This window comes from Acanthaster planci, linkage group LG03, assembly GCF_054643075.1.
Source record: "Acanthaster planci isolate LZ-2023a linkage group LG03, COTS_SCS, whole genome shotgun sequence".
NCBI lineage: Eukaryota > Metazoa > Echinodermata > Asteroidea > Valvatida > Acanthasteridae > Acanthaster > Acanthaster planci.
The window spans coordinates 2049199-2063193 of NC_141779.1; the positions used below are offsets into that span (position 1 = coordinate 2049199).

Sequence of the window (13995 nt, forward strand, 5' to 3'; positions counted from 1 at the left end):
TTCAGATGACACCAAGATTGCCACATTTAGATAATTCTCAGACCTTTTATGCTCGATTATATAAGGCATTCTCTGCGCAGGATAAAGACCGGTATGGTGCAGACGAAGCCAGAATTCCGCAAAAATATCAGGCAAGTGGACACGAATTTGCAATTCCTTTTGACGATATTTCCCTAACTACTGCCAATTTGGATATGAAACTTATATGAATGGACAAGGAAACATGTGGCCTGTCAGATGACACCAAGATTGCCAGATTTAGATAATTCTTAGACCTTTTCTGCTCGATTATATGAAGCACTCTCTGCATGGGATGAGGACCAGTATAGCGCAGACGAAGCAAGAATTCCGCAAAAATATCAAACAGTCAGACAAGAACTTGCACCTCCTTTGGCAGCTATTTCCCTAACTACTCAAAAAATGGATATGAAACTAACATGAATGGAAAGGGAAACATGTGGCCTTTCAGATGACACCAAGATTGCCAGATTTAGGTAATTTGTAAATCTTTCATGCTCCAATATATGAAGCAATCTCTGCGCGGGATAAGGACCGGTATAGCGCAGACGAAACCAAAATTCCGCAAAAAAGGAGGCAGTTGGAAAGGAACTCGAACTTAGTTTGGCAGATATTTCCCTAACTACTGCAAAAATGGATACGAAACTTATATAAATGAATAGAGGAACAAATGGCTTTGAAGATGACACAAAGATTGCCAGATTTAGATAATTCGCAGACCTTTTATGCTCGAATATATGAAGCAATCCTTGTGCAGGAAAATGACCGGTATAGCGCAGACGAAGCAAGGATTCCGCAAAAATATCAGGCAATTGGACACGAATTTGCATTTCCTTTGGCAGCTATTTCCCTAACTACTGCAAATATGGATATGAAACTTATATGAATGGACAGGGAAACATGTGCGCTTTCAGATCACACCAACATTGCCAGATTTAGATAATTCTCAGACCTTTTATGCCCAATTATATAAAGCATTCCCTGCGCAGGATCAGGACCGGTATTGCGCAGACGAAGCCACAATTCCGCAAAAATATAAGGCAATTAGACACGAACTTGCATTTCCTTTGGAAGATATTTCCCTAACTACTGCAAATATGGATATGAAACTTAAATGAATGGATAGGGAAACATGGGCCTTTCAGATGACACCAAGAATGCAAGATGTAGGTAATTTGAAGACATTTAATGCTGGGAAATATGAAGCATTTTCTGGGCAAGAACAGCACCCGGCGCAGCGCAAAGTCAGAATTTCGCAAAAATATAAAGCAGTCAGAAATAACTCGCACTTCCTTTTGCAGATATATCCCTAACTACTGTAAATCTTGACATAAAACTTATATGAATCTATAGAGGAAGATGTGCCCTTTGAGGTGACACAAAGATTGCCAGATTTTGATTATTTTAAGGCCTTTTATGCTCGAATACATGAAGCAATGTCTGTGCGATTACAGGACCCGGTATACCGCAAAGTCAGAATTACGCAAAAATATAAGGGTAATGTATAGAACAACCCATGTACAGGGTATCTATATTCCCTTGCAAATGAACAGGAGTCCCTATAATGACAGTAATAAACGGAGTGATGCATTTATTTACAATAACATTCTAACACACTGGAATCCCTGTAGTGAGGGTAATCTATGGAGTTACCATGTTGACAGTAAATTATGGAGTGATGCATTTATCTTCATTCTCATCTTTAAAAATTTGGGACCCCATAATGACGGTATTCTATGTAGTGATGCAGGTATCTTTATTAACATCCTGATAAATTTGTGACCCATATGACGTTAATTTTCGGAGTAATGTATGTATCTATACTTCCTCGCTTATAAAGTGGAGTCCATATAATAATGGTTATCTATGGAGTGATGCAGTTATTTTCATGAAAATGCTAATAAATTTGGGACCCCATGATAACGGTAATCTATAGAGTGATGCACTTATCTTCCTCCTCATCCTTATAAATTAGAGACACAATAATGACAGTAATCCATCCAGCAATGTGTGTATCTATATTCCTTTGCTTAGGAACTGGAGTGCCTATAATGACTGTAATCCATGGAGTCTCGATAATGATGGTAGTCTATGGAGTGATGCAGGTATCTTCATTCTCATTTTATAAATCTGGACCCCATATAATGACGGTAATCTACGGAGCAATGTATGTATCTATACTCCCTTGCTTATAGACTGGAGTACCTATAATGACGGTAATCTGTGGAGTCCCCATTTGGACGGTAACATGTGGAGTGATGTATGTATCTACATTTACATTTACACTGGAGTCCCTATAATGACGGTAATCTGTGGAATCTCCATATTGACGATAATATATGGAGCGATGTATATGGATCTACTTTTACATGACTATAGTACACTGGAGTCCGCATAATGACGGCAATCTGTGGAGTCCCCATATTGACGGTAATATATGGAGTGATGTATGTATTCTACATTCTCATGGTGATACAATGTTGTCCCCACAATGACGGTCATGTACAGGGTGTCCCAGAAAAAAACTTAACCCTGAAGAAAGGGGTTAATGCCCACACCATGAGATATTACTATAATGTAAAAGGATCTCCAAAAAGTAGAAGCAATATTCTTTCTATTAAACGATACCTTGGTGGGTATCCCTCCTGTCATGCATGACTGAGCACCATAATGACGGCAAACTATGGAGTCCGTATATTGACGGTGATCTATGGAGTTATGTATGTATCTACATTCTCATGCTGGTACTCTGTTGTACCCATATTGACGGTAGTCTATTGACTGATGCACATATAATTTATGGACTAATTTATGTATGTACATTCCCATGCTGATACACTGATGTCCTCATATTGACGGCAATCTATGGAATTATGAAGGTATCTTCATACTGATAGTAATCTAATCTAGCTAATACACTAGAGATCATATAATAACGGTAATCTATGGAGTACAAATACTGACGATGATCTATGAGAGAGATGTATGTATATACATTCTCATGCTGACTTTTGTCCCCATATTGATAGTAATCTATAGAGTCTTGCAGGTATCTTCAGTCTCATCCTTATAAACTTCGGACCCCATAATACTTAAGTTAAGGGTAGGGCATCAAAAAGACACCGTATGTTTCTAACTCAATCGCAAAATTTCTAAGTACCTGCACAATTTGAGTCTTGGACTATTGACGAATTGATTTCTTGGAAAAATTTAGATTTGTTGAGCTTCAGTTATGTTGACATTCTTAGTGGAATATATCAAAATGCAGCAAATGGGCCAGGGGGAAATATGTACAACTTTGTTTTTCAAGCTAGGGCTATAAAAGGACTCCATATCTGTATAACTAAATCGCGAAATTTCCTAATACCCCCACAATTTGTGTATTGGACTACTGAGGAACTGATTTCTTGAAAACTTTAGATTTGTGGAGCTTCAGTTATGTTGGAATTCATAATGGAATACATCGTATTGCAGCAAATGAGAAAAGGAGATTTTTTTAAAGTTAAGGATAGGGCTATAAAAGACTCCATATCTGTCTAACTGAATCACCATATTTCAAAATACTTGTGCGATTTAAGTTTTAGATATTTAGATATTTTGGGAGCTGCAGTTATGTTGGAATTCTTAGGAAATGTCGCTATGCAGCAATTGAGATATGAAATCGTACATATGAAATATGTACGATTTTCTTTTTAAAGTGAAGGGTAGGACTACAAAAAGACTCAATATCTGTCTAACTAAATCGCCAAATTTCTAAATCCTGCACGATTCTAGTCTTGGACATTTGCAGAATTTCTGTCTTGAAAAATTTAGAGTTTTGGAGCTTTAGTTATGTTGGAATTCATTGGGGAAAGCCTCGTAATGCACCAAATGTGGTAGGGTCAAAATGATATGTGCAAAAAGTTGAGGGTAGGGCTTCAAAAAGACTCTATAGTAAATAGCTAAATTTCTAAATACCTGCACGATTTCAGTCTTGGACTATTCAGGAATTGATTTCTTGAATTTGTTAGAGTTTTCGAGCTTACGTTATATGTTGCAATTCAGACGAGAAAACATTAAAATAAAGAAAATGCGGTAGGGTCAAATATGTACGAATTTTAAAAGTTAAGGATAAGGCGACTCAATAAAAGTCTAACTTAATAGCCAGATTTCTAAATATCAGCACAGTTTGAGTCTTGGAATATTGAGGAATGGATTTCTTCAAAAATCTAGATTTTGGAGCTTTAGTTAGGTTGGAACTCAGACGGAAAAACATCGGAAAGAAAGGCATAAAACAGGCTTAAATATATACGAATTTCTAAAGTTAAGGCGGACGAAACAAAAGACTCAGTATCTGTCTAAATAAATAGCTAAATGTGTAAATACCTGCACTATTTGAGTCTTGGACTAATCAGGTTGTGATTCCTTGATAAGGTTAGATTTTTGGAGCTTTACTTATGAATATTCAGACGGGAATACATCGGAATGCAGCGAATGCGTTAGGTTAAAATATGTACGAATTTCCAAAGTTAAAAGAAGGGCTAAGAAAATACTCAATACCAGTGTAACTAAACAGCCAAATTTCAAACTATCTCTATCTAAACTTGAGTCTTGGACTATTGAGGAATTGATTTCTTCAAAAGGTTTGATCCACCCACCTTTAGTTATGTTGGAATTCAGACTGGAATAAACATTGGGTGTGCAGCAAATGAGATAGGTGAACAAATTTCAAAATTAAAGGGTCATATAGCAAAATGACAAAATATCGAAATACCTCAATCACCAAATTCAGAAATAACTGCAAGATTTGAAACCTGGACTACTTACGATTTTAGATTTTGAAATTTTTAGATGTTAGGAGCTTTAAATATGTGAAATTGAGAAGGATTTCAATGCAGCAAATAAGATGAGTGGAATATGTACAAAGTTGAGAATATAAGGGTAGAGCAGCAAAATGAATAAATACCTAAATAATTAAATGACCTAAAATTAAAAGTCCTAAATAATAGCACAAAGGAACAAATTGAACCAAAAGAGGTGAACAACAAAAAAACAAGCAGTGGAATGTAAACTTTTTCCTAACTTCATTTCATTTTCCTGAAACTTTAAATACGTCAACGAATGGAGAACAAGTGCCATTTCAGTAGCTGTCAAGAACGCCATATTTGGACAATTTTCAAACCTTATACTGAAACATATGGAGCCATTTATGCACGGAAACACGAACGGTAAAGTAAAAAGTAGTGGGACAAAAAATCTTGCCTACCTTTGCTAATATTTCCCTATCTAGAACAGCAGGATAATGAAAATTTCTTCAATAGAGAGTGGAACTTATTCTCTGTCAGGCAGTACTAGAAAAGAGAATTGAGCAAAAGTTACAAGCAGTAGGACAAGGTTTGCCTTTTTCGCCAACATTTTCCTAACATGGACATGAAACGTGCTCTTTTACACGGTACTGGAATTGCCAGATTTAGACAATTTTTAGACGTTCTTTGGTCGAACATATGGAGCTGTATTTGTGCGGGATGAGGATTGGTAATGTGAGGACAAATGCAGAAATTCACAAAAAACAGCAAGCAGTCTGAGAAAAATTCGTCCTCTTTCTCCCATATTTCCCTAAACACACCAAGGATGGATATGAAACGTATCAATTATTAGAACATGCGCCCTATCGGATAGTGGTAGGATTGCTAGATTTGGACAATCTTCACACCTGTTAAGTTCGAATACATAGAACCATCTTTGTGCGGGAAGAGGACTGCTAAAGTGTGGAGAAAGGGGAAAAGTCACGAATCTGGCAAGCAGTTACAAATCCCTTGTCTTCTTTTTTCGTGTATTTCCTCAATAACTAGAAATATAAAACCTATGTCATCTGATGAAGGAAAGTGTGCCCTTTCATATGTCACCGAGACTGTTAGATTTGAAGCACTTTTAGACCTGTAATGCCTGGGTATAGGGAGCCATCTTCACTAGGGAATATCGAGGACCGGTAAAATGTGGCAAAGGGACATTGAACAAAAGTAACAAGCATCAGGACCCTAATGCGCAAATATTGAGCCATGTGCGCCGGAAGAGGATCAGTAGAGTGTGCACAAAGGGAGAATTCCACAAAAATAACAAGCAGTGAGACATGAACTCTTGCCTTCTTCGATGGGTATTTCCCTTATAATAACAAATTTGGATCTGAAACTTCGACTAATGGACAGAGGAATATGTACTATTTCAGATGCCGCCATGAATGCCACATTTGGACAAATGTCTGCACTTTTATGCTCGAATATAATGGAGCCATTCTCTGCTCAGGAAGAGGCAATGGTCCAGCCAGTGGACGCAAGGGTGGGGGCATGCCCCTGTCACAATTTTGTTCACTAAAAATACTTTTTAGGTATGTGAGAAAGAGAGTAATTGGTATATCAGCACCAATACCCTAAGAAAACAACACCACGACATAAAAACAAGGATGTCACGACTGTCAGGCTTCTGAAAGTTCTTCTTCCCCCAAATCATGCTGAATAAGCCCGAAACTGTATTCAGTTTGGACCCCCCCCCACGCCAAAGCTGGATTTGCTGCTGGGAAGACCAGTAATGTGTGAATAAAGGACAAATCGCAAAAACACAGGAAGCACTAATTCAGACAAGAACTCTTGCCTTGTTCAGCATATTATGAATATGAAACTTAAGTCAATGGATAAAGGAAAATGTGTCCTTTGATTGTCACCATGTTTACAACGTTTCAAGCATTCTGAAACTTTTGAGGCTAAAATATTGCGATCACACTGTGCGCTGAAGTGTCTCGGTAAAGTGAGAACAAAGAGCAGTGGGACAACTCTAACCTTCTTTGGCAGGTATTTCCAAAGCTTCAGCTTAAATATGGACAGGAAAATTATCTAAATGGATAGAGAAATATTTACCGTCTCCGAAAATATCAAGGTTAGCCCATTTTGACTGTTTCAGAATATTTACTGTAAACTCGGCTATGGAGACATGTAGTGGCAGACGCAGACCGACTACCGTGTGTACAAAGCGAAAACGAACGAAATAGGGAGCATGTCTAAGGAAAACTCTGAACCAAATGTCTGTTCTGTTGCAAAATGGCATAAAATTTTCTTTTTGGATAATAAACATATAACCTTTCCAAAGACTCCAGGATCAGCCCATCTCTTGACAATTTAATATCGGATATACAGACAACGTGGCGTGTATTTGACTTGTGTAGCATGCAAAACCAAAAAAAATATGAAGCCTTTTTGTTTAATGTTTCCAAATATCCAAAGAAAATTTTCTCCAGGGGATAGTGAAATTAGCATCCTTGTCGAGTCACCCCAAGCTCGCCCATTTGGACCATTTGTCAACCTACTTAACCTCAGAGATGAAAAATCTTCGTCGAAAAGAGACCAAGTAACGTCTGTACAATGAGGGAAACAATTTCATTTATTCGGCATTTTCCAGGATAAAGAACACAGCAACATTAAACAAAAACTCATAACACAAAATACACTGAAATCCAAAAACAAACTTACAAATGCCCGGAGAGGCACAGTTAATCCAATAACTGTCACCCGTAAGACTTCATTTCTGAAGCTCCAGGTTTGACATAAACGTGCACACACATACATAATAAAGTAACTGCACAAGATTCAAGAAATGGCAAATAAATAAATATGACATACAAATATATTACAATAACAAAAATAAAATTAATTACAGAAACAAATCAATCAAACAATAAGTACCCCGAAAACAATAAAAGAAATTTATTGTGTAAATCCGAAAAAAAGACACCATGAAATAACAAAATACAGTGGAATACCGACAAAAGAAAACCATTGACACATCTGGCCCACATGGCAAATCCTAGGTATTCAAATCCCCCCATTTTGTGCTTCCTTGTACCAAACAACACAGTGACCCTCCCACAACTTGCCAGTCCCAGTGACCTTATTACAAGGGTACTCCACTGCAAATTCAATCAGTACTCTGTCAAGTTTCATATACTTTCAAATTCAAGTGGGTACTTGGTAAGTTGATCCCGTGTTGAAGGGTTATTTAAACCGCTTCAGTTCTCAAACGTTCAGGTACATGCAGGTCATCTCAAGAGCATGTAATTGGCAAAATGATGAAGTTTTTGAATTCGTGCCCTAAGGTTTGTCCAGCCTGGTCGTTTCAATATACCACCTGTTCACTAAGACTATTTCACGGTCAAAAGCTCTATGAAGACCTCTAACAACAAATGTAAGCAAAAGATGGATGCTTTTAAATTCACGTAAAGACAAATTCAATGTACATATGCAACCAATCCGTGTAATCCATTTTAAATCTTCTTCACTAGAGAATTATCCTGGTTGCTCAAAGTTGAATTTTGTTCCATTTTTCAATGTATAAGGTTTCTCTTGTGAAGGTACCAGATAGGCTACTTGTATTCCAGAATAGTCAACACTAGAAACTTGCAAGATGAAAGCAAGACATACTAAGTCTGTTTGATTTGGTAGTGACATAACAAGATTTTCCCGAGACATTTTGTACTCATTATCAGCTTCAAACTGCATGTTAACTAAGGTACAATTCAGGTCCACTATTGTCTTTGACCATCCTAGTATAAGCAAAACTTTGGTTTCCTTAGTAATGTATTGAGATGCATTTTATTAGCATGACAACATCTTTGGAAGCCATGAATATCTTGAAGGTCATCAGACTGACATTATATTGGCCTATACACAAGAACACTGTTACCAAATAAAGTGCTAGCTGACACGATGTGATAAGGAAAGTCGTTGGTATACATAAGAACTGGATTGGGCTCAAGACACTTCCTTGAGGTACATCAGATGGTACAGAAAAACCATGCAAAGTAGCAACCTTTTAACAAAACCTTTTGTTGCCACCACAGCACAAACGGTCACTGCAACAGTTGCAAATTACCAGTTCTGTTATGTTGAGGAAATCAAAATCATGCTGTTGTTACTTTTATTGCCCCTAAAAGGCTCAGTGCTCTTATACAACAAATATTGCAGCCGGAATCTGCTCATGCTATTCCAGAACAGTCAAGATAAGAAAGTGATGAGAGAGGTTGAGCATGTCACAGCATGGAGCGTATCACTGTTCAACCAGCAGCAGAAGACTAACAAGTAGAACAGATAGGCACAGTGCTAGAGTCCAAATCCTGGCCGTAATTGTGGTACTGAGTACTGGCGTAAACAAATCACAGACAAATGTTTAATTAGGATGACATGATCTAAGATTAAAGGCATCACATGAGTAATACATTTTAAAAAACCAAGATTACCAACAAGCCAGTAAAATCACTTCAAAATGATATTTTTTTTAAATGAGGAAATTTTCTTGATTAAAAAGAACGAGTAAAAAAAATTCTTTTTATAGCATGGCCTTCACTTTGCGGGGTAATTTTCTTACGTTTGGAAATATGGAAATGAAACGTTCTCCTAAGATTTTTTTTCTGTTTTTTTGGCTGTCATTTTGATCACATGTGTGGGGACCACTGTTTCCTTTGTTCTGGTTAATTTGTCTTGTTAACGATATGAGCAGAAACGGAGGTAATAGTAGTTTATTTTACTTTTGCAGTCCCTGCTGACCCACATAACTGATATTTGTCTCGTTATGTATTCAGATTTTTATCCCTAATCCGTTCTACTGCTTATATTTACTTGTATTTGTGCTTTTGTTGTTTTTACATAATTTTTGTTTAATTTTGCCTTGTTTGTTCTTGTGATGGTCAAATAAATAAGAATAATTGAAGAGATGGTACCCATCACGATTAACCAAGGTAAACCTTTCGACCATTTGAAGACTATCATCATATACACAGGCCAAACTAACTACTGAAACAAATTCACTAACAAGTACAAGAGGGAAAGATTACTAGCAAACATAATGACTGACCCAAGCTTTGGCCTTCATTTGTGTATAGTTCTCTTAAATGTGGGAATATCAGAATGAAACATTCTTCACTGGATATGTTCAACAAAATGACAACAAGATCAGTTGATTTTCACCAACCCTACAGTCACAGACAAAAGCTTAGTTTGGATTAGGCCTTATATAGAGCCAAATTTGCTGCAAAACCATCCAATTACAAGACCAACTTACAAATGGGAAACCAGGAAGCATAACTGCCCTGAGTATTCACCTTCATTAAATAAGACTTGACGCTCTACAAGGTGGAGACTAAAAACAGGGCTTGTGGTTACATCATGTGGATAGATCTCCCTTGGAAGAGGTATGGGTCTGATAAGAACTGTAGAGTGTGTGCTTGACGTTTCATCCATCATGCTCTCTTCATCCTCAAGAGTGGAGCCTAATAAGCCATGCTCCAGATTTTACAGAACAATTGTACATGTATACAAAATTGTGTACAAATATTGTTTCAAAATCTGGAACATGCCTTTCATTGTTAGGCTCAAATCAGAACATGATATAAAGTGCTTACCGAGTGAGTTGTGTCGTCAGTAATGCCAGTTGCCAGTGATGTGTTAAACTCCAGAAAACTGTCTCCAAGGGACTTGGTCTTGTCTCTTCATCAATGCTACAGCTAAAAAAACCACAGAGTCAAGTCAACAAAGATCAGAGCCGAATAACATACAAGTAGACATCACTGCGATGTCTTTATAGTCTTTTACTGTCATTTTCGTATTGACCTTTGTTTCAACTCTCTTCAATTGTTGGTTGATCAGCAAACACAACTCCTAAAAAATCATAATTCTAAAGCTTCAAAGCAGCCATTTTAAACTGACACCCTTCTACTTTCTTGGGCTCTTTTAACAGCCCCAAAAAGAAGAAAATGTAGACAGTCCAAAATCGTCTGATTCAATAGGATTTTGCGTACACCGAAGGGGGTCGGGCCAAACACTCTCTGATATTTCACGTTTTACCTGCCATCCAAAATTTATCAATGGTATTAAATTATGGCTCCCCATACACACGTATGTCACCCAGCTTTACAAGAAAATTAAATTAATCCACAGAGAAGGACCTCTGTCCCTGTCAACTTTTGGAAAATTGAAGAGACCTGTAACACAATGACATCATGCTTAGTTTCCTAAGGCAGTGAGGTGGGAAGCAATAATTGTCCAAGTAAAAAATAATAGCTTGACGTCATTATGTTTTGGGTTAATATATGAAATATATATGAGTCCACAGGGGACTGAATCAGTGAATTACACCTTTGGAATAACCAACAACATTGGACCCATGTACCTTTTACCCAGCAGGCAGCAGCAAGAGATCAAAGTCCGATCACCTCAACAACGAGCACAGGAACCCCATCATCAAGAATTTGGATGTACTATGAACAGCGGCTCACTCAGCGGCTTGTGCTCTGTCTGAGATGGACACACACAACAGTCATTAAAAACATGCAAATGAGTGCATTAGCTTGGATTAACTGATTCTCAGAGGGCAGTGGATAATGAGAAAGATGGAGAAAAGTAAGATTTAAGTGCTTTCCTAAATGACCTTCTTCCAGGAATGTGGAACACCAAAAAATTATTTGTCAAGATGGCTTACATCATACTTCCCAGCCAATGTTGAATCCTTGGTGTGTATGATAGAAGCCTGTCTTGTGTTAAAGATATCAGGAAAGAAACTCTGGACACACACGTCATTTATTCTGCACGCTGCCGCCATAGGCATGGAGAGCCTCAATCTGGCAGATTGTACAATCGTGTCACAATCAGCTTCTGAAACATTGTCCAGTCGTACGGTATAAGATCCAACACAGCATGCGCAGAATGACCAAGCAACATACATGGAAATCACTGAACCGACTTTGTAAAGATTAAGATCAAGATTCTGCATGCCTGGGGCGGCAGCGTGCAAAGAGCGAATTGTACCTACTGTGGGTTAGCATGCCATATTGTAACAACCTGATGCACTGCACTTTTAATGTATTTGACACAGAAGGATGGCTTCAGTGAGTAAAAAGTTGGCTGATAAAATGAAACAAGTCCAAATTTTTTTAAACAACCCTTGTGGAATTTGAACACTCATCCTTGTACGTGATTTGGATCCAGGAATGAGGACATTTCATTTCAGTACACTCCTCATTCACTACAAGCACCCTGTAGATGCTGCTTCTGTCTTGTTTCTGTTCACTTTGGCACAAATTGTACAACCATACCAAAAGATTTCATCCATTTTTTGTAGTTTTATTCAATCCAACCTTAAAGGCCGGAGATTCCCATTAGTTGAAAACTTAAAAGACAAAACCCAAGGTCAAGATCTACAGGACGACCAGGCATTTCACTATTACCATAACCATGGACTAATATCAGAATATGATGTAGACTGTTTCCATACCTGTTGAGTAGTGTCACCAGTGATAAGATATCTCTGATTTGTTACACAGAGAGCGGCCTCCAGGGACTAGCTTGCTCTTGTCTCTGTATTACAATCTGTGTTACTGCACACACGTTGGGGGCCACAATTTCAAAATATATAGGTGCACTTTACAACAGTAGTTGAAACATCATTGAAAGCAGTGTCAAATCAACAAAGATCGGGGCCAAATAATATACAAGCCCACATCACTGGAGTTTCTCATATAAATCTTATTATCCTCTTAGTTGTCATTTTTCCATTTCTTTTCAATTGTTGCTTGACTAGTTAGTATATTTTATTTTTCAAAACACCTTAAATACATGTACACTTCCCAAAAAGCCCTTTTTCTCAATCCTGTAAGCAGCAGTTTAACATATTACATTCCTCTACTTTTTCCAGTTCTTAAGATTTGTTTTCAACCATCCACAGATGCAAGCCTGCAAAACTGAGCCTGGTAAAAATTGGGTAGAAAGTAGGCCTCATACTTTAAGTCTGTGTTGCACGGAGCCATGCATGGAGATCTCTACTGATTGCATGATGCTAATCTTAAAATTGGATGTTGTGCTAATCATTTCTGAATACAACTTGATTATTTTTAAAGATTCTTCTTTGCCAATATGATTTTGGTTATTATCGTAAAATCTTTCTGTAATGGAAATACAATGGGTAGAGGTCTAGTTTCCAAGATAACTGTCCTCTTTGTTTTGTTCATCTGTCTATGTGCTGTCAGTATGTTTGTCAATCTATCTGTTATTCTTCTGTCTGTTATTCCGTTGTCTCTCCCCCTCTCTCTCAGTCATTCTCATTCAGATACGAAGGTTATTGTGGCAGCACTTACCATGTACATGTATGTTTCCTTCCTCAACTTAGTTTTACTTATTGTTCAGGGTTGTAGACTGGAATTACAGATTGTATAATGTATCTATATAATTCTGAACCTCAGTGGATATGTCTAGTTAGTTTTAAAGACTTTGGCTTCCTGACAAATTCTCGTGGGGTGTAAAGTATTGTTTTCTCTTTATTTACCGCATCAAATCATACTATCCTCCAGTTTGTTTAGACTACTCATTGACTATCAAATTAGTAACTTTGGCCCCACATACAGGCTGGAGATTTTCATTGGTTGAAAAATTTGTTGGACAAAAGTCATGTTTCAGATTTACAACACAACTGTACATAGGCCCCTATTACTCCCTAGGCCTATTTTTTTTATTTTATTAACATTTACTGTTGGGCTGTTATCAGAAGTAGGCTAGGCCTACAGTGTTTGTATAGCGTGAGCTGTTTCCAGACCTGCTGAGTACAATAAAGTGTCAAAATACATATCAGATGTGCAACAATCCAGAAAACGGTCTCACAGGAGTGTTCTTCGTCTCTCCATTACTGCTACAAGTTAAGAAACCAAAGGAGCCCCTTTAAAATCCCAGCCTGCATGCCTGACAGTCAATGTGGGGCCGCCATGTTTAAATACTGGGTGCACTTTACCACAGCAAAAGCAGTGTAAAATCAACAAAGCCAAGCCCAAACTTGTGGAGTTTGTCATACAGAAATCTCGTTATCGTCTTTGCCGTAATTTCTCCATTTATTTTCAATTGTTGGTAAGCCAGTCTCAGTTCTCACCTTTAAATTCACAACCTGTGAAGTCACATTTAAACAAACCCGCCA

The 13995-nt window shown here is 37.6% G+C and overlaps 2 long non-coding RNA genes across 3 annotated transcripts in view; one reads left to right on the top strand and one right to left on the bottom strand.

Moving 5' to 3' along the window:
• The window catches only part of LOC110990889 (uncharacterized), a 445142-nt gene that overhangs the window by 294845 nt on the left and 136302 nt on the right, over positions 1-13995 (top strand). The gene's annotated exons all lie outside the window — the stretch shown is intronic.
• LOC147799547 (uncharacterized) lies at positions 7397-11890 on the bottom strand. The gene is made up of 3 exons (XR_015424925.1): positions 11209-11890; positions 10442-10543; positions 7397-9182 (listed from the first exon to the last, which is right to left on the bottom strand). It is a non-coding gene; the product is annotated as an uncharacterized LOC147799547 (long non-coding RNA).